Raw genomic sequence first — 22,179 nt, 5'->3', positions numbered from 1 at the left:
TTTTGTTTGTTTATTCAGTCTCTTTAATTGTCATTGATTTAGTCAGATTTGTATTTCTTCTTGTGTCAAGTTCAGTAGTTTGTGCCTTTCTAGGAAATTGTCCATTTTATTAGCTTATCTAATTTATTGGCATACAGTTGTTCATAGTATTCACTTATAATTCTTTTTAGTTCTGCAAAGTCTGTAGTAATGTTCCTTCTTTCTTTCCTCATTTTACTGATTTAGTGTTCTCTTTTTTCCTGGCCAGTCTAGTTAGAGGTTTGTAAAATTTTATCTTTTTAAGGACCAACTTTTGGTTTAATTGAATTTCTGTTTTTCTTTTTTTTAATTAATTTTTTATTTATTTTTGGCCACGTTGGGTCTTTGTTGCTGCGTGCAGGCTTTCTGTAGTTGCAGTGAGTAGGGGCTACTCTTCGTTGTGGTGCGTGGGCTGCTCATTGCGGTGGCTTCTCTTGTTGCAGAGCATGGGGCTCTAGGCGTGTAGGCTTCAGTAGTTGTGGCTCGCGGGCTCTAGAGTGCGAGCTCTAGAGCGCAGGCTCTAGAGTGCTGGCTCAGTAGTTGTGGCGCACCAGCTTAGTTGCTCTGAGGCATGGGATATTCCCGGACCAGGGCTCTAACCTGTGTCTGTAGCATTGGCAGGTGGATTCTTAACCACTGTGCCACCAGGGAAGTCCCTACTCTTCTTTTCTAACATGGAAGTTTAGGTTATTAATTTGAGGTATTCCTCTTTTTCAGTATAGGCATTTTCAGCTATTGCATCTAATCCCTGCTTAGTTACATTTAATAAATTAGTATGTTCTCTTTTGTTTTCATTCATTTCTAAGTATTTTCTCTTTTCCCTTGTGATTTCCTTTTTGACCCGTTGGTTATTTAGTAGTGTGTTGTTTCCACATGTTTGTGAATTTCCCAATTTTTTCCTGTTTTTGTTTTCTAATTCCATTCCATTGTGTAGGAGAACATACTTTGTTTGATTTTGATCCCTCTAGTTTTGTTGAGACTTTTTTTGCCCTTACTTAACATATATTATATCCTTCTTCAATATTAAAAAATAATTTTTCTACTTAGATATTTATAGAGATTTGCTAACTTCATATGTATATTTACAGTCCTTTTTTCCCTGTTTTTTAAGACTTTCACTGCCCTGTAAATACACTCTTACGTATAAATGTGTATTTTTCCCTTATCCTTTTTTGATATGCTAAAGTCTCTACTATTTTAGTAAAGAACTATAAACTCTCCATTAACTCTTTATTTCCCTTCAGCTGCCACCCATCTGCTCTTCTTCCCCTTTATATAAGTTATTTATTGCTTTCATGACAACTTACCCCCAAACTGAGCAGCTTAAAACAATGAACATCAAACATTTATTATCTCATAATTTTTTTGTGTTAGGAATCTGGCTCAGTGTCTGTCATTAGGCTGTACGTAGTCAAGCTGTCAGCTTGCCTTGCAGTTTTCTCTGAAGGCTCAACTGGAAGAGGATCCACTTCCAAGCTCAGTCACATAGCTGTTGACAGGATTGGGTTCCTTGTCATGGCTTTTTCATAAGGCAGCTTAAAATATTGCAACAGAGCCAGTGAGTGAGAGTGCCTGAGATGGAACTCATGGTCTTTTTGTAGCCAGATCTTGGAAATGACGTACTATCACCTTTGCCATATTTTATTTGTTAGAATGAAATCACTAGATTTGGCTCATAACCAAAGCGGGTGGGGTGAAGGAACAAGGGAAGGAATGACATAAGGGGAATGAATACCAGGAGGTGAAGATCATTATGGGCCACGTAGAAGCTATCTATCTTAAAGAACTCTTGAAATAATTTTCTTTGTTTGCTAGTCTGTTTCTTTACCTCCCATTCACTCCTTAGTCCATTGAAAATTTCCTCCTCTGCATAATTCCATTCCAATAAAATTTCTTTTTCAGTTCAAGCGTTTGAACAGTGTCGCTTATTACTAAATTCAAGTGACACTATTTATTCCATATCTTCCCAGTTTCTCTACATGTTCTTTCCTTCAAACATTCTTCTTTTGCCTTCTTTCCTACAGTACTTTCCTGGATTTCTTTCTATCCCTAGTAGTCTCCTTTGCCAGATCTTTCTTTTTATCTAAGCTCCTGAAGGTTTTTGTACTACAGAGTTTTGTTTTAGACTCTCCTCTAGTCTCATTTCATACACTCTCCCTGGATTATCGTATTTATTCCCATGGCTTTAAACCCCGTATGCCAGTGAGTCATATTTTCATCCTGAATCTTCTTAGTTCCAAGGCCAGTATACTCAATTACATAGTGAACATCTTTACTCAAAAAATAAAGTGAATCTGTGTCAGTGTAGAGACTAAACTTCTGTAACAAAATGATTCCAAAATATAATTGCTTAAATATGCAATAACTTGGGACTTCCCAGGTGGTCCGGTGGTTAAGACTCTTAGCTCCCAATGCAGGAGGCACAGGTTTGATCCGTGGTCGAGGAACTAAGATTCTGCATACCCTACAGTGCAGCCAAAAAGGGGAGAAAAAAAGCAATAAGTTTATTTCTCTCTATCATAACAATGACTGGTCTAGACTCTTGAGACAGTTGTGTTCCATGAGGTTATTCAGAGACCCAGGTTTCTTTCATTTCACTGTTGTACCCTAGGACATTTTGCTTTCCTGTGTTGTATAATGTACTTCAGCCTCAGAAAGGAGAAAGAAAGTAAGTTCAGGGCATGCAGTTTTCTTTTAATAAGCAAAGCAGAAGTTGCATATGTTACTTCTGTTATTCCATTAGAAACAACACAGTCACATGATTATACCTATTCGTAAAAGAGGTTAGAAAATGTCAGGTCTTCTTTAGTGGCCACAAACTCAGGAAAATGGAACAGGGTGGCCAGATTTGTGTGGGACAACTGCAAAATATTTGGTTCCCTTCCCTTTGGGAGGACTATACATCCCCCTGCTGGTAAATTCAGGCATGGTCATGTGATTAGACTTTGGTCGGTGAAATGAAGGAAAAGTGGTATGTTAGTTACACTTTCTGGAAAAAGCTTTAAGAGCAATGTATATTCTTTATGTGTTTTATTACCTTTGCTATGATGACTGATAATTTTCTAGATAAATACCGCTCATTTGGGGGTGAAGATAATGTGCAGCAGAGCCACTACCAACCTGTTATCAAGATACAGTGTAGCCCAAGAATAAACTTTGTTGCTATAAACCTAGGTGTTCAGCAAACTATTTCTTAAGGGGTAAGATAGTAAATATTTTAGGCTTGTGGTCCTTATATTTTCTTTCACAACTACAGTTTCTAAATAAATGGATATGGCTGTGTTCCAGTAAAACTTTATCTATAAAAACAAATAGTCTGTGGGCCAGAGTTTGCCAGCCATTGCTGTAAATCATTGAGATTTGGGGGTCCTTTGTTACTGCAGCATAACCCTACTATCCTGACTGATACCCTTGGTTAAATAGCATCAATACCACATATTTTCTCAAACCAGAAATATAAGTATCATCCTTGATTCCTTTATCATTTCTCAAACTAAATCTTGGCCGCTCTCTCTGAACTGTTCATTTAACAGATGAAGATATTAAGAACCAAAGGGAGATACTTATTCTTGGCCATGTATCCAAGTTAGTAAAAGAGAACCAGAACTTGGATAGATCTGCTACTTTTATAGTGTTTTTTTTAATAGTCTAGAGTTTGTTCCTTGACTTGGTAAATTTGTTCCTTGGTAAAAGTTGTTCCTTGACTTGGTAAATGGTACTATTATATATTCAGAGCTGCTGGTCACTCTGGACTTCATATCAACCAAGCCCTGTTTGATTTAGCCTTCTAAATCTCTCTCAACTCAGTATACTCAACCCTCTTTGTTTCTACCCTGCTTGCAGTCATTTTCTTTCACCTGGATTAATGTGGGAACCTCCAGATTGGTTTCCGTGTCTATTTCAGTTACCACAGTGAAAATGGTAAAGCGAAAATCTGAATGATCTTTCTCTTCTGTTTTAAGCCCTTAATTATGACTCCTTGTTGTCTTCTGAATGGAAAATAAATTTTTTAACATGGGAACAAAGTTTTTTATGTGATGGGCCTTGCTATTTTTTTCTCTGGATTCTTTTCTTGCTGTTCTCTTTACCACATCAGTATGTACTGTGTGGTAGTACATACAGTACAGTAGTTCTGCCATGAAGAAATACTTTTGGTTTCCAGAATGGTCATGCTGTTTCTTGATCCTTGCTTTTTTGTATAACTAAAGTAGGTCTTGCCCTTCAATCTCATCTAATCACGTTGTTTTATTTCATTCATAGAACGAAAAATCCCCAGTTTATTATTTAAGTCTGTCTTCCACAAAAACCAAATCTCAGTGAGGGCAAGGATTTTTGTCAATCTCTATTATATTCTTAGCACCTGAAACAGTGCCTAACACATAGTGATTGCTCAGTCAATATTTGTTGAATCAGTAATTGGATAAATGAACGAACACTGTCCCAGCAGAAGCCAGCCACATGAGTGTGTTTGTGTATGTATGTCTGTGTGTGTGTCTCTGTCTGCTCTCCTGTTCCCCTGCTTCCGCTCCACACCCTCCACACACATCAAAATGCAAGTTCTTTGAAATCAGGGAAGTATGCATATTTTTCAGTGTTTTCATCTAATATTATGCCTTGCTAATTGTAGGTACTCAAGCATGTTAAAAGGATACTATTATGAGATACCAATTTTTAGTGCCTATGATTTTAGTTCTTCTAAGAGTACTTTTTTTTTTAGAATCTTTATTGGAGTATAATTGCTTTACAGTGTTGCGTTAGTTTCTGATGTATAACAAAGTGAATCAGCTATATGCATACGTATATCCCCATATCCCCTCCCTCTTGCGTCTCCCTCCCACCCTCTATCCCACCCCTCTAGGTGGTCGCAAAGCACCGAGCTGATCTCCCTGTGCTATGTGGCTGCTTCCCACTAGCTATCTATTTTACATTTGGTAGTGTATATATGTCCACGCTACTCTCTCACTTTGTCCCAGCTTCCCCTTCCCCCTCCCTGTGTCCTCAAGTCCATTCTCTACATCTGCGTCTTTATTCCTGTCCTGCCCCTAGGTTCATCAGAACCATTTTTTTTAGGCTCCATATATATGTTTTACCATACGGTATTTGTTTTTCTCTTTCTGACTTAACTTCACTCTGTATGACAGACTCTAGATCCATCCACCTCACTACAAATAACTCAGTTTCGTGTCTTTTTATGGCTGAGTAATATTCCATTGTATATATGTGCCACATCTTTATCCATTCATCTCTCGATGCACACTTAGGCTGTTTCCGTGTCCTGTTACTGTAAATAGTCCTGCAGTGAACATTGTGGTACATGACTCTTTGAGTTATGGTTTTCTCAGGATATATGCCCAGTAGTAGGATTGCTGGGTCATATACTAGTTCTATTTTTAGTTTTTTAAGGAACCTCCATACTGTTCTCCATAGTGGCTGTATCAGTTTACATCCCCACCAACAGTATAGCAGGGTTCCCTTTTCCCACACCCTCTCCAGCATTTATTGTTTGTAAATTTTTTGATGATGGCCATTACAACCAGTGTGAGGTGATACCTCATTGTAGTTTTGATTTGCATTTCTCTAATGATTGGTAATGTTGAGCATCTTTTCATGTGTTTGTTGGCAATCTGTATATCTTCTTTGGAAAAATGTCTGTTTACCTCTTCTGCCCATTTTTGGATTGGGTTGTTTGTTTTTTTGATATTGAGCTGCATGAGCTGCTTGTATATTTTGGAGATTAATCCTTTGTCACTTGCTTTGTTTGCAAATATTTTCTCCCATTCTGAGGGTTGTCTTTTTGTCTTGTTTATGATTTCCTATGCTGTACAAAAGCTTTTAAGTTTCATTAGGTCTCATTTGTTTATTTTTGTTTTTATCTCCATTTCTCTAGGAGGTGGGTCAAAAAGGATCTTGCTGTGATTTATGTCATAGAGTGGTCTGCTATGTTTTTCTCTAAGAGTTTTATAGTGTCTGGCCTTACATTTAGGTCCCTAATCCATTTGGAGTTTATTTTTGTGTATGATGTTAGGAAGTGTTCCAATTTCATTCTTTTACATGTAGCTGTCCAGTTTCCCAGCACCACTTATGGAAGAGGCTGTCTTTTCTGCATTGTATACTCTTGCCTCCTTTATCAAAGATAAGGTGACCATATGTGCATGGGTTTATCTCTGGGCTTTCTGTCCTATTCCATTGATCTATATTTCTGTTTGTGCCAGTACCATATTGTCTTGATTACTGTAGCTTTCTAGTATAGTCTTAAGTCAGGGAGTCTGATTCCTCCAGCTCCGTTTTTTACCCTCAAGACTGCTTTGGCTATTCAGGGTCTTTTGTGTTTCCACAGAAATTGTGCCGTTTTTTCTTCTAGTTCTGTGAAAAATGCCATTGGTAGTTTGATAAGGATTGCATTGACTCTGTAGATTGCTTTCGGTAGTATAGTCATTTTCACAATGTTGATTCTTCCAATCCAAGAACATGGTATATCTCTCCATCTGCTTGTATCGTCTTTAATTTCTTTCATCAGTGTCTTATAGATTTCTGCATACAAGTCTTTTGTTTCCTTAGGTAGGTTTATTCCTAGGCATTTTATTCTTTTTGTTGCAGTGGTACATGAGAGCGTTGCCTTAATTTCTCTTTCAGATTTATCATTGTTAGTGTATAGCAATGCAAGAGATTTCTGTGCATTCCTTTTGTATCCTCCTACTTTACCAGCTTCATTGATTAGCTGTAGTTTTCTGGTAGCATCTTTAGGATTCTCTATGTATAATATCAGGTCATCTGCAAACAGTGACAGTTTGACTTCTTCTTTTCTGATTTGGGTTTCTTTTATTTCTTTTTCTTCTCTGATTGCCATGGCTATAACTTCCAAAACTGTGTTGACTAATAGTGGTAAGAGTGGGCACCCTGTCTTGTTCTTGATCTTAGAGGAAACGCTTTCAGTTTTTCACCATTGAGAACGATGTTTGCTGTGGGTTTGTCATATATGGCCTTTATTATGTTGAGGTAGGTTCCCTCTATGCCCACTTTCTGGAGGGTTTTTATCATAAATGGGTGTTGAGTTTTGTCAGAAGCTTTATCTGCATCTATTGAGATGCTCATATGGTTTTTCTCCTTCGATTTGTTAATATGGTGTATCACATTGATTGATTTGCATATACTGAAGAATCCTTGCATTCCTGGGAAAAACACCACTTGATCGTGGTGTATGATCCTTTTAATGTGTTGATGGATTCTGTTTGCTAGTATTTTGTTGGGGATTTTTGCATCTATATTCATCAGTTATATTGGTCTGTAATTTTCTTTTTTTTGAGTATCTTTTTCTGCTTTTATTATCAGGGTGATCATGGCCTCATAGAATGAGTTTGGGAGTGTTCCTCCCTCTGCTATATTTTGGAAGAGTTTGAGAAGTATACGTGTTAGCTCTTCTCTAAACGTTTGATAGAATTTGCATGTGAAGCCATCTGGTCTTGGGCTTTTGTTTGTTGGAAGAATTTGAATCTCAGTTTCAATTTCAGTGCTTCTGATTTATCTGTTTATATGTTCTATTTCTTCCTGGTTCTGTCTTGGAAGCTTGTGCTTTTCTAAGAATTTGTCCATTTCTTCCAGGTTGTCCTTGTTATTGGCATATAATTGCTTCTAGTAGTCTCTCATGATCCTTTGTATTTCTACAGTGTCAGTTGTTACTTCACCTTCTTCATTTCTAATTCTATTGATTTCATTCTTCTCCCTTTTTTTCTTAATGAGTGTGGCTAATGATTTATCAATTTTGTTTATCTTCTCAAAGAACCATCTTTTAGTTTTATTGCTCTTTGCTATCGTTTCCTTCATTTCTTTTTTATTTATTTCTGATCTGATCTTTATGATTTCTTTCCTTCTACTAACTTTGGGTTTTGTTTGTTCTTTCTCTAGTTCCTTTAGGTGTAAGGTTAGATTGTTTATTTGAGATTTTTCTTGTTTCTTGAGGTAGGCTTGTATAGCTATAAACTTCCCTCTTAGAACTGCTTTTGCTTCATCCCGTAGGTTTTGGATCGTTGTGTTTTCATTGTCATTTGGCTCTAGGTGTTGTTTGATTTCCTCTTTGATTTTTTTCAGTGATCTTTTGGTTATTTAGTAATGTGTTGTTTAGCCTGTATGTGTTTGTGTTTTTTACGTTTTCTTCCCTGTAATTTATTTCTTATCTTATAGCGTAGTGGTCAGAAAAGATGCTTGATATGATTGCAGTTTTCTTAAATTTACGAGGCTTGATTTGTGACCCAATTGGTGATCTATCCTGGAGAATGTTCCGTGAGCACTTGAGAACAAAGTATAATCTGCTGTTTTTGGATAGAATGTCCTATAAAGATCAATTAAATCTATCTGGTCTATTGTGTCATTTAAAGCTTCTGTTTCCTTATTTATTTTCATTTTGGATGATCTGTCCATTGGTGTAAGTGAGGTGTTAAAGTCCCTCACTATTATTGTGTTACTCTCGATTTCCTCTTTTATAGCTGTTAGCAGTTGCCTTATGTATTGAGGTGCTCCTATGTTGGGTGCATATATATCTATAATTGTTATATCTTCATCTTGGATTCGTCCCTTGATCATTATGTAGTGTCCTTTCTTGTCTCTTGTAACATTCTTTATTTTGAAGTCTATTTTATCTGATATGAGTATTGCTACTCCAGCTTTCTTTTGATTTTCATTTGCATGGAGTATCTTATTCCATTCCCCACTTTCAGTCTGTATGTGTCCCTAGGTCTGAAGTGGGTCTCTTGTAGACAGCGTTTATATGGGTCTTGTTTTTGTATCGATTCAGCGAGCCTGTGTCTTTTGGTTGGAACATTTAATCCATTCACGTTTAAGATAATTACCGACATGTATGTTCCTATTACCATTTTCTTAATTGTTGTGGTTTTTGTTTTTTTTTTTTTTTTTTGTAGGTCCTTTTCTTTTCTTGTGTTTCCCACTTAGAGAAGTTCCTTTAGCATTTGTTGCAGACCTGATTTGGTGGTCCTAAATTCTTAGCTTTTGCTTGTCTGTAAAGCTTTTGATTTCTCCATCGAAACTGAATGAGATCCTTGCCGGGTAGAGTACTCTTGGCCGTAGGTTCTTCCCTTTCATCACTTTAAGTATGTCCTGCCACTCCCTTCTGGCTTGTAGAGTTTCTACTGAGAAATCACCAGTTAACCTTATGGGAGTTTTCTTGTATGTTATTTGTCTTTTTTTCTTTGCTGCTTTCAATAATTTTTCTTTGTCTTTAATTTTTGCCAGTTTGATTACTATGTGTCTCAGCATATTTCTCCTTGGGTTTATCCTGTATGGGACTTCTCTGCGCTTCCTGGACTTGGGTGGCTATTTCCTTTCCCATGTTAGGAAGTTTTCGACTATAATCTCTTCAGATATTTTCTCGAGTCCTTTCTCTCTTCTCCTTCTGGGACCCCTGTAATGCAAATGTTGTTGCGTGTAATGTCCCAGATGTCTCTTAGGCTGTCTTCATTTCTTTTCATTCTTTTTTCTTTATTCTGTTCCGCAGCAGTGAATTCCACCATTCTGTCTTCCAGGTCACTTATCCGTTCTTCTGTCTCAGTTATTCTGCTATTGATTCCTTCTAGTGTAGTTTTCATTTCAGTTATTGTATTGTTCCTCTCTGTTTGTTTGTTCTTTAATTCTTCTGGGTCTTCGTTAAACATATCTTGCATCTTCTTGATCTTTGCCTCCATTCTTTTTCCAAGGTCCTGGATCAACTTCACTGTCATTATTCTGAATTCTTTTTCTGGAAGGTTGCCTATCTCCACTTCATTTAATTGTTTTTCTGGGGTTTTATCTTGTTCCTTCATCTGGTACATAGCCGTCTGCCTTTCCATCTTTTCTAACTTTCTGTGAACATGGTTTTTGTTCCACAGGCTGCAGGATTGTAGTTCTTGCTTCTGCCGTCTGCCCTCTGGTGGATGAGGCTATCTAAGAGGCTTGTGCAAGTTTCCTTATGGGAGGGTCTGGTGGTGGGTAGAGCTGTTTGTTGCTCTGGCGGGCAGAGCTCAGTAAAACTTTAATCTGCTTGACTGCTGATGGGTACGGCCGGGTTTCCTCCCTGTTGTTTGTTTGGCCTGAGGCAACCCAATACTGGAGTCTACCTGGGCTCTTTGGTGGGGCTATAGGTGGACTCTGGGAGGGCTCATGCCAAGGAGTACTTCCCAGAACTTCTGCTGCCAGTGTCCTTGTCCTCTCGGTGAGACACAGCCACACCCCGCCTCTGCAGGAGACCCTCCACTACTAGCAGGTAGGTCTGGTTCAGTCTCCTGTGGCGTCACTGCTCCTTCCCCTGAGTCCTGATGTGCATGCTAGTTTGCGTGTGCCCTCCAAGAGTGGAGTCACTTTTTCCCCCAGTCCTTTCGAAGACCTGCAATCAAATCCCAGTAGCCTTCAAAGTCTGATTCTCTAGGAATTCTTCCTCCCGTTGCTGGACCCCCGGGTTGGGAAGCCCAGTATAGGGCTCAGAACCTTCACTCCAGTGGGTGGACTTCTGTGGTAGAAGTGTTCTCCAGCTTATGAGTCACCCACCCAGCAGTTACAGCATTTGATTTTATTGTGATTGCGCCCCTCCTACCGTCTCTTTGTGGCTTCTCCTTTGTCTTTGGATGTGGGGTATCTTTTTTGGTGAGTTCCAGTGTCTTCCTGTTGATGATTGTTCAGTAGTTCGTTGTGATTCTGGTGCTCTTACAAGAGGGAGTGAGAGCACGTCCTTCTCCTTCAGCTTCTTGAGGCAAATCCTCATTGTTTTTTCTTTATTCTGCTCCCTGGGAGTTATTTCTACCATTTTATCTTCTAGCTCACTTACTGTTCTGCTTCAGTTATTCTGTTGTTGATTTCTTCTAGAGTACTTTTAATTTCAGTAATTGTGTGGTACATCACTGTTTGTTTGCTCTTTAGTTCTTCTAGATCCTTGTTAAATGTTTCGTTTATTTTCTGCATTCTGTTTCCAAGATTTTGGATCCTCTTTACTATCATTACTCTGAATTCTTTTGGGGTCAGTTGCCTGTTTCATCTTCATTTATTTGGTCTTGTAGGTTTTTACCTTGCTGCTTCATCTGCAACATATTTTTTTGTCATTTTATTTTATTTTATTTTTGATGGGTGGTGCTGTATTCCTGTCTTACTGGTTGTTTGGCCTGAGACGTGCAGCACTGGAGTTTGCAGGCAGTTGGATAGAGCTGGTTCTTGGTGCTGAGATGAGGACTTCCCGGAGGCCTCACTCCAATTAATATTCCCTGCGTTCTGAGGTTCTCTGTTAGTGCAGCTGTTTGGATTCGGAGCTCTCACCACAGGAGTTTGGGCCCGACCTCTGGACTGGGTACCAACATCCTTCAAGCTTCATGGTGCGGTAAAAAAAAAAAAAAAAAAGGAAGAAAAGAAAGCAGCACAATATCAAAGAATAAAAAACAAAATAAAATTAGAAAGATAAAAAATATATTAGGAAAAATAAAACTGTGGTTGAAATAGTTTCAACAAGGTAAAATAAAACTACGACAGAAAAAAGAAAAAAAAGGGTGGGTGGGTGGGGAAACAAGCCAAAAGGAGAGATCACTAACGAAGTCTAAAATAAAATTGCAAAAATAAGAGATTTATTAGTAAAAATAAAAATATAAATGAATTAGCAACAGTGAATCAACAAGGTAAAACAGAACCGCAATCTAAAAGGAAAAGAAAAGAGCTTTGGCTCTGGGGGCGGAGTTTAGGCAGGGGGTGGAACTTAGGCAGAGGCGTGGTTTAGGCTGGGGCAGGACCTAGGCAGTTGGTGGCGTGACATTTGAGCGTGGGGCAGGGTGTCTGCCTAGGACCTGTGCGGAAGGGGAGAAGCAGCTGGTTGAAAGGAGGGCCTCTCGAGTGTGCGGTTCTGGAGTTTGGAGGTAGGGCCCTGAGTGAGTGTGGGTGGGTGGGGTGTGTGGTTCTGGAGTTTGGAGGTAGGGCCCTGAGTGAGTGTGTGGGGGTGGGGTTTAGTCCCAGCGTGTTGGATGTGGTCTCCGAGTGTAGAGGGAGGGCCCTGGGTAGGGGTGTAGGAGCGAGGCTTGGGATCTATGTTTCAGGAGGGAGGCTCTGAGGTCAGAGGATGAGGCCTGGGAGCCCAGCAGGCTCCCCAGTGCCTAAGTGGATGGGAAAGCACTGACCCCATTCCTTACCCTTCCTTCGTGCCCCTTCCCCACCATCTCCCCCAGGATCTCCCCTGTGGCAACTGGATCCCTAACCATGGGTGGGTCCCACTGGGTGTAGGAACTCCTTCCCTCCCCCAGCCATCCTTCAGGGATGCTGGTCCCAAAGTCCGTCCTTTACTTTTGCTCCCCCTTCCCTCCCTCCCACTCTCTCAGGACCTGCTCTGCTGGAGGGGGCCTAGGTGGGCAGAGGATCAGGCCCGGGATCGCAACAGGTTCCTGGGGGTCCAAGTGGGCAGGGGAAACCTGGCCACACTCCCTTTTTATCCTCTGCCCTCCCAGTGGTCCCCCAATTTCCCCCTTCGTGCGTGGGATCCCTTCCCCTCCCCCAGCGACCCCCTCGGGGCGCCAGTCCTCTCCCACCTCCACTTCTCCTCCCCCTTCACTCCCCCTGTGCCCCACGTCCTACCCAGTCGCTGGGGGTTCCTCCCATCCCCTTAGGTGTCCATGGTTCCCCGCCGGTGCCTGGTAGGTGCCCTGGTTGTGAGGAGACGTGAATTCCATGTCCTCGTAGTACACCATCTTCACTCCGCCCCCCTAAGGGTATTTTATACTTTTAGCTTTCTTTGATGCCAGCAAAACTTTAACACATTTGTCTTAAAGAATCCCATTGTTCCTAATTTAGGTAGCCCTAAGGTCTAGCTTAGAAAAGCTAAGGTTGAGAGACATTGCACTGCATATAATTATGTCTCACATAGGTCTGAGTACTAACTCGTATTCATTTGAGAGTCAGAAATTGCTCTTGGATTTCCTCAGTTTGGAGGACCTTGTGGTATTCCCATGAAATGAGGTTAGAAACAGGTTTCCCACAGCCTCTTTTTATTTTTAATATTAAAAAATGTAGAATGCATAGATTAAAACTAAGGATAATATAATGCCTATATTTCTGCCACTTAGAATTAATGCTTTTCTGTTTTACTAGTCCTTTCACATTTTTACTAACTTGAATTAGATAGTACTTCTCATGAAATGTGAAATCTGTCCCCACTTTATCATTATTTTTTGGCAAATATTCCAACTTTTAATTATATTAGTGAACATATATATAGTCTGTTAACTCGTAGAGCACTTTTGTACATTTTGCCTAAAAGTCTGTTAGTTTTATTTTACAACACTAAGCAGTTTTATTTTACAACACTAAGCAATTAGCTTTTACAGAGAAAATGACAAACATCTCTTTTACTGATAATCAAGTACCCTCATCTACTTAGCCATTGATATATTTGTGGACTTGGAGTTTTATTGTAGTTGCAATGATTTAACTTTTAAAAATTAGTTTTAATGTATAAATAGGCCATGTTTTGAGATTACAGAACAGGTATAGATATGCTTTTAATCTTAGTTTTCTTCGAGAATTTTGTGTTCTGTGCACATAAAACATTAATTAGATTGAGAACTTCCTTTTAGCACAGCAGTTTTCAGCTTATTTTTCATAAAGCCATAGGGTTTCCCCAGAATTGCTTCTGGGCCCGAGTGTTAGTCCACTAGGGCTACTATAACAAAATACCACAGAGTGGTTAGCTTAAAATTTATTCACAGTTCTGGCGGCTGGAAGTCTAAGAGCAAAGTGCTGGCAAATTTGGTTCCTAGTAAGCACTCTCTTCCTACCTTGTAGAAGGCCTTCTTGCTGTTTCCTCAAATGGCCTTTCCTGTGGGTGTGCTCAGGGAGGTGGAATCTCTGGTCTCACAGACACCAGTCCTGTAGGATTAGGATGGCCCTGCTCTTAAGATCTCCTTTAGCTTTAATTATGTCCTTAAAGCCCTTACCTCCATATACAGACACATTGTGGGTTAGGGCTTCAACATATTAATTTTGAGGGGACACAATTCGGTTCATAAAAACTAATGAAATATTTTGTTGGAAGAAAGTGATTATGCTGATTAATAAAAAGGGAAGTGGGGTTGAAAACTACTCGTACATTATGTAGGTCCTTCAACATAAGAATTTATTGCATTCATGTACAACTTTTCAGGAGCCTGTTTTTTTTGTGAAATGGAGATTCATCCCTATAAACTGTCTTTCCTGGGATTCTAGATCTCTCTTAATTTCTTAGTAGTTTAGATTCATAGAATCTTAAATGATGCAGACAGTCAGGAATTCCCATTGACTTGAGGGTCATTAAAATTTTGATTACAGTACGGTATGCTTCAGTAAATTATCGTAGAGTCTGGTTGTAGTGATTTCTAAAGTTTAAAAGTGTTGAATTAAGAATCAGAGGGTTCAGGACTGGATTAAGATGGCGGAAGAGAAGGATGTGGAGCCCACGTCTTCCCACAAATACATCAGAAATAATCATTATGTGGAACAATTCTCACAGAATACCTACTGAAGGCTGGCAGAAGATCTCATAAACCCAAAATGGCAAGAAAGATCACCATGTAACAGGTAGGACAAAAGGGAAAAAAAAGGGAATTGGCACAGGACGTGCACCCCTGGGAGGGTGCGGTGAAAAAGAAAAGGTTTCCTCACCCTAAGAAGTCCGTTCACCAGCGTGGAGATCAGCCATGACAGAAAGGGAGCTTCAGAGGCTCAGAGGAGAGTGCAGCAGCTAGCTTGGGGCAGGCAGAACAGAGAGAGACCTGCACAGAAGATCCTGGACATCTCACTGCACTCCCCAGCTTGAGACACATGTCTGCTGGTGTGCATGGGGGCTGGGTGCTGAAATTTGGGCTTCAGAGGACAGACATAGGGAGAGGCTTGGGGTTGGCTGTACAGAAACAGCCTGAAGGGAATGGAGTGTGGTCTGAGCCACAACTGGGGGTTTGCACAGGAAGGAGCCAAGGTCTGCCATTGAAGCCCCGTTGGTAACGTGAGCCCTCTAAGGAAGGGCGGGCCTGCCTCATCCTCGATGTGCTCACGGCAGGCACGACTCTGCCTCTACAACCTCTGGGGGCACACAAGCACCTGTGAATCAATACAGACATACAGGGAGAAATTGGTGGGAATACAATAATAGTAGAGTTTAACACCCCACTTACATCGATGGACAGATCTTCCAGACAGAAAATCAATAAGGCAACAGAAATCCTAAATGATACAATAGAATAGTTCAACTTAGTTGTTAATTTTAGGACATTACATCCAAAAAATCTTTTCAAGTGCACATGGAACATTCCCTAGGATTGACCACAAGCTAGGACACAAAACAAGCCTCAGCATTTTAACACATGATTGACTGGAGATGTATTAATACATCTTTTGTTACCTGAACGTTATTGACCAGAGATGTATCAATATCGTTCTACAGAGTGGTACAATTAACATCACCATGTGAAGTTGTTGGAGCTTAAAATTGATCAAGTATTCATTATACAACTTATCATTGTCATTATCATAAACATTTTGTTCCGTTAGGTTTTTGGTCCAACCTTGTGTATATTATAAACGCAAGTTTATTGCCATAAAATTTTCAAAAAACGATGCGTCGCGAAATTTAAGTGAAGAAGAATTTTTCAGTGAATTTTATGCAGATACTTTCTGTGATTGTCTGAGTGACATGTATACTAGTGTCTCAGAAGATGGTAGTTCTTCAGAATATAGTTCTGATTCAGTCGATCAATAGTTAATCAGTAGTCGACTTCAATTCAATAGTCAATCTAACTATTAGACCAACAGAAGGACAAAGCCTTTGTGATTGATTCTGATAAGGAAAGTGAAAATGAAGCTCACGGTGCTAGAGAACACTCCTTTGCTGCTACAGAAGAGTAGATTGAAGACAGCATTTCACGAAAATTAGAAGGCTTTACAGGTGTGTCAGGTGTAACTATTGAATGTAATAACCTGCAAAGTTTGTGATATAACAGAAGTAATTTTTGGTAACGACTTTTTCAAGTTGGTCGCTTCTCAGTCAAACTTGTATCACCAACAGAATGAAAAATTATATAAAAAGTATGATAAGGCTTTAAAATGGACTGATGTAACTAATAGTGGCATGAAGAAGTTGCTTAGATTATTTATTTATTTATTTTTTTTTGCGATACGTGGGCCTCTCACTGTTGTGGCCTCTCCTGTTGCGGAGCACAGGCTCCGGACGTGCAGGCTCAGCGGCCACGGCTCATGGGCCCAGCTGCTCTGCGGCACGTGGGATCTTCCCGGACCGGGGCATGATCCCGTGTCCCCTGCATCGGCAGGCGGACTCTCAACCACTGCACCACCAGGGAAGCCTGGATTAATAATTTTGATGGGACAAATAAGAAAGTCACACTGGAAAGAATATTGGTTGACTGATCCCTTACTTGAAACACCTATCTTCCCAAAGATTTTGATGAGAAGAAGATTCGAACAAATAATGACATTTCTTCACTTGAATGATAACTTGGAAACTCCACTTCCTGCAGACAGAATTTCAAAAGTTAAACCTCTTTTGGAATATTTTCTCCAAAAATTTGAATCAATCTATATACCCAAACAAGAGCTATCACTTGATGAGGCAGTGAATCTGAGTTCATTGCCTCATGAACTCAGAGGACGACTCAGATTCAAAACATGTAAGTGAATAGGACAACTCAGATTCAAAACATATAATCCTGGAAAACTTACAAAATATGGAATTTTGGTCATGATGGTTAGTGAAAGTGAAACTGGATATATATATGCAACCTTGTGATTTACACAGGTGAAGGAAAGAAACTGCAAGAAACAATATTATTGGTCCTACAACCTTATCTTGGTTCATGGCACCATATTTACCAAGACAATTATTACAACAGTGTGTCCACATCTGAAACTTTGTTGAAAAATAAAACCAGAGTTTGTGGGACTGTAAGATAGAATCTTGGTCTACCAAACCAATTAAAGGAGAAATATAAAAATCTACAGAGGGGAGAAATGACATTCTTATGGAAGGAGAAGTGATTCTTCTCATATGGAAAGACAAGAGGCTAGTCCACATGGTGACAGCTATTCATGATGCCTCCACAGCATCTACAGGAAAGGAAGACAGGAGGACTGGCCATCAGATAACTAAGCCCACTTGTATATTAGAGTATAATATATTAAAGGAGTTAATTGATCCAATCAATATCTGGAAAACTTCAGTATCCTCTGGAAAACTAAAAAATGGTATAAGAAAGTGGGTTTCTCTTTGAATAGTTGTGGTTTATTCAATGAGTTTAAAATTTATTGCAGCCTTAATGCACAGAATAAAATGACTTACAAGCAATTTTTGTTAGCAATTGCTAGAGAATGGGTAACTGACTTTTTTGGTGAATGTAGTGTTAGTCCTACACCTGGTCCTTCTTGTAGCGTTTCTAAAAGAGCCCCCACAAAGATCCACCTTGTGGACTATCAGGTAAATTAAAAGTCCATATTCTAGAGAAAATAATACCTACAGGATTAAAAAAAACTGCTTGCTGGAAGTGTAAAGCCTGCTCTTCCAGGGGAAAGCACAGTGATACATGGTATATTTGTAATAGATGTTCTGTTCCCCTGCACAGAGGTGCCTGCTATACTGCCTATCACACTCTAACAAAATATTAGAATGCTTTACTACAACATATACAAAGTTTCAAATAAATACATTAAGTGCAAAAAAAGTTGTTGATATCTACTCAGATGTGGTATTTCAGTATTCACTTACATAACAAATTGCTGGCCACAAGCGATAGTTTCTGCATAAATCCCCCAGTCAATAATGTGTTAAGAGGATAGAAGTTATTTTGAGCATCTTTTCAATGGCATGAAACTAGAAATCAATCACAGAAAGAGAAACGAGAAAAAAATGATTGCGAGGAAACTAAACAACATGTTACTAAAATCCAGTGGGTCAACGATGAAATCAAACAGGTAATTAAAAAATACCTCGAGACAGATGATAATGAAAACACAACCATACAAAATCTATGGGATGTAGCAAAAGCAGTTCTTAGAGGGAAGTTAATAGCAATACAGGCCTTCCTCAGAAAACAAGAAAAATCTCATATATACAACCTCACCTACCACCTAAAAGAATTAGAAAAAGAAGAACAAACAAAACCTAAAGTCAGCAGAAAGAAGGAAATAATAAAGATCAGATAGGAAATAAATAACATAGAGATTTAAAAAAACAGTAGAAAAATCAGTTAAGCCAAAAGCTGGTTCTTTGAAAAGGTAAACAAAATTGACAGCCCTCTGGCCAGGCTCACTAAGACGAAAAGAGAGAGGAAGCAAATAAACAAAATAAGAAGTGAAAGAGGAGAATTAACAACCGATACAGCAGAAATACAAAAACCATAAGAGAATACTGTGAATAATTATATGCCAGCAAATTGGACAACCTAGAAGAAACAGACAAGTTTCTAGAAACATATGGCCCACCAAAGCTGAATCAACATGAAATAGACAATTTGAATAGACCAATCACTAGAAGTGAAATAGAATCTGTTAAAAAAAAAAAAAAAGCAGCCCTGCAAACAGAAGTTCAGGACCAGATGGCTTCACTGGGGAATTCTACCAAACATACAAAGAACTTGTACTGATCCTTCCCAAACTCTTCCAAAAGATTGAAGAGAAGGGAAAACACCTAAAATCATTCTGTGAAGCTACCATCACCCTGATACCAAAACCAGACAGACAATACCAGAAAAGAAACAGGCCAATATCTTTGATGAATGTAGATGCAGAAATTCTCAACAAGATATTAGTAAACCAAATCCAACAACACATAAAAAAAGATCATACACCACGATCAAGTTTTATTCATCCAAGGGTCACAAGGTTGGTTCAATATATGCAAATTAATGTGATATACCACATCATCAAAAGAAAAGACAAATACCACAACTTCCTGTAGTCCAGTGGTTGAGAATCCATCTTGCAATGCAGGGGACTCCAGTTCGATACCTTGTCGTGGAAGTAAGATCCCACATGCCAATGGGGCAACTAAGTCCGTGCACCACAACTACTGAGCCTGCATGCCACAACTACAGAACACATGTACTCTGGCGCCCATGTGTCACAACTAGAAAGTCTGTGCACCGCAACTAATGAGCCTGCTTGCTCTGGATACCGTGAGCCACAACTAGAGAGAAGCCTGCTCACCACAATGAAAGATCCTGTGTGCTGCAATTAAGACCTGATGCAGGAAATAAATACATACATACATAAATACATTAAAAACTTTTTTTAAAAAAAAAAAGAAAACACAAAAACCACATGATCATCTCAATAGATGCAGAAAAAGCATTTTATAAAATTTAACATCCATTCATGATAAAAAACTCTTACCAAAGTAGCAGAGAGAGAACATATCTCAACATACTAAAAGCTGTTTAGGACTTCCCTGGTGGCACTCTGGTTAAGAGTCTGCCTGCCAGTGCAGGGGAGATGGTTCAATCCCTGGTCTGGGAGGATCCCACATGCCTCGGAGCAGCTAAGCCCGTGTGCCACAACTGCTGAGCCTGTGCTCTAGAGCCCGTGCACCACAACTACTGAAGCCTGCACACCCTAGGGCCCGTGCTCCACAACAAGAGAAGCCACTGCAGTGAGAAGCCTGTGCACTAAAATGAAGAGTAGCCCCTGCTCACTGCAACTAGAGAAAGTCCGCGTGCATCAACGAAGACCCAACGCAGCCAAATATAGATTTAAAAAAATTTTTTTTTAATTAAAAAGAAAAGCTGTTTATGACAAACCCACGGCCAACATAATGCTCAGTGGTGAAAAGCTGAAAGCCTTCCCACTAAATCTGGAATAAGAGACGGATGCTCACTCTCACCACTTCTATTCAACATAGTATTGGAAGTCCTAACCACAGCAGTCAGACAAGAAAAAGAAATAAAAGGTATCCAAATTATAAGAGAAGATGTAAAATTGTAATTATGTGCAGATGACGTGATAGTATATATAGAAAATCCTAAAGACTCCACACAAAAATTACTAGAATTGATTAACAAATTAGCAAGGTAGCAGGATACAAGATTGACATACAGAAATCTGTTGCATTTCTTTACACTAACAATGAAATATCAGAAAGAGAAAGTTTAAAAAAAATCCCTTTTAAAATTGCATCAAAAATAAAAACTTAGGAATAAACCTTAGCAAGGACGTGAAAGACTTATATGCTGAGAAGTATAAAACATTGATAAAGGGCATCCCTCGTGGCACAGTGGTTGAGAGTCCGCCTGCCGATTCAGGGAACACGGGTTCGTGCCCTGGTCTGGGAAGATCCCACATGCCGCGGAGCGGCTGGGCCCGTGAGCCATGGCCGCTGAGCCTGCGCGTCCGGAGCCTGTGCTCTGCAACGGGAGAGGCCACAAAAGTGAGAGGCCTGCGTACCGCAAAAAAAAAAAAAAAAAAAAAAAAAATTGATAAAGGAAATTGAAGATGATTCAAAGAAATGGAAAGATTGCCAATGCTATTAGATTGGACGAATTACTACTTTTTAAATGGCCATACTGCCCTAAGCAGTGTACAGATTTAATGTGATCCCTATCAAACTACCCATGACATTTTTCACAGAACTAGAACAAATAATCCTAAAGTTTACACGGAACCATAAAAGACCCAGAATTGCCAGAGCAATCCTGAGGAAAAAGAACAAAGCTGGAGGCATAACCCTCCCAGATTTCAGACAATACTAGAAAGCTACAATAATCAAAACAGCGTGGTATTGGTACAAGAACAGACATATGGATCATTGGACAGAATAGAGAGCCCAGAAATAAACCAACACACCTGTGGTAAATAAATCTTTGACAGAGTAGGCAAGAATATACAATGGAGAAAAGACAGTCTCTTCAGTAAGTGGTGTTGGGAAGGCTGGACAGCCACACTTAAATCAATGAAGTTAGATCGCACCCTCACACCATAAACAAAAATAAACTCAACATGGCTTAAAGACTTAAATATAAGACATGACATCATAAAACTACTAGAAGAGATCATACACAAAACATTCTCTGACATAAGTAGTACCCATGTTTTCTAAGGTCAGTCTCCCAAGGCAATAGAAATAAAAGAAAAATACACAAATGGGACCTAATCAAACCTATAAGCTTTTGTGCAGCAAAAGAAACTATGGACAAAACCAAAAGCAACCTATGGCCTAGGAGAAAATGCTTGCAAACGACATGACCAACTCGGGCTTAATTTCCAAAATATACAAACAGCTCATACGACTCAATAACAAACAAGCAACCCAGTGAAAAAGTGGGCAGAAAACCTAAATAGACATTTCTCCAAAGAAGACATACAGAGACTTCCCTGGTGGTCCAGTGGTTAAGAATGCACCTTCCAATGCAGGGGATGTGGGTTTGATCCCTGGTTGGGGAGCTAAGATCCCACATGCCACGGAGCAACTAAGCCCGCGTGACACAACTACTGAAGCCTGTGCACCTAGATAGAGACTGTGCTCCACAACAAGAGAAGCCACCACAGTAAGAAGCCCGCGCACCTCAACAAAGATTAGCCCCGGTTTGCCACAGCTAGAGGAAGCCCATGCGCAACAACAAGGACCCGACACAGCCAAAAGTAAATAAATAAAAACGAAATAAAGGCCCTTCTATCAGTTAAAAAATGTATAGAATCTAAAAAAGATTTTAAAAAGGAAAAAGAATTGCCCCCATGTGCTGTATTCAATATTTCAGTTCTACTGAATCTTCCCCATCTGGTTCTGACCCCACCACGCCACCAAAACCAAGTCTTGTCAAAATGAGCCTTGCTGTGTTATCAAATCCAGTGGACATTCTTTAGTTCTTCTAAGGTAAATATTTTATCAGCCTTCCACATTTGAACCTTTTTCAATCTCTCTCAGCTTTTCTTGATTTCTTCCTCTGGTTGTGTGGTTTCTTATTTTGTTTTGCTGGCTCTTCTCTTTGACCCCTGAACATTTCATGAGTAGTACATAAGACAGAATCATCTAGTAGAAAAGCTGGAAGATTCCTTAAAATCAGTCATTTAAATGCGGCTTCTAGCCATAAATGTGGTTAGCTAAGAAACCACAGCTACTAAAGCTAGTAGATTTTCACCCACCTAATCAGTAAATAGTTTTTGATGGCCAGCTCTGTTAGG

General features: G+C 39.5%; 1 protein-coding gene across 3 annotated transcripts in view; it reads left to right on the top strand.

Annotated features, from left to right (window-relative positions):
• The window catches only part of RSF1 (remodeling and spacing factor 1), a 165,566-nt gene that overhangs the window by 47,187 nt on the left and 96,200 nt on the right, over positions 1-22,179 (top strand). Inside the window, exon 2 of one of the 3 annotated variants that reach the window (XM_027083494.1) lies at positions 14,513-14,580. The exons of the other annotated variants lie outside the window; for them this stretch is intronic. The gene's annotated coding sequence lies outside the window, so the exon portion shown is untranslated. The remainder of the gene's footprint in view (positions 1-14,512; positions 14,581-22,179) is intronic. 3 annotated transcript variants of the gene reach the window in all.

Source organism: Aethalodelphis obliquidens, unplaced genomic scaffold (genome assembly GCF_003676395.1).
Source record: "Aethalodelphis obliquidens isolate GAN/ISIS:26980383/991018 unplaced genomic scaffold, ASM367639v1 scaffold50, whole genome shotgun sequence".
NCBI classification, from domain to species: domain Eukaryota; kingdom Metazoa; phylum Chordata; class Mammalia; order Artiodactyla; family Delphinidae; genus Aethalodelphis; species Aethalodelphis obliquidens.
This window is presented reverse-complemented; position numbering and strand designations above follow the sequence as displayed.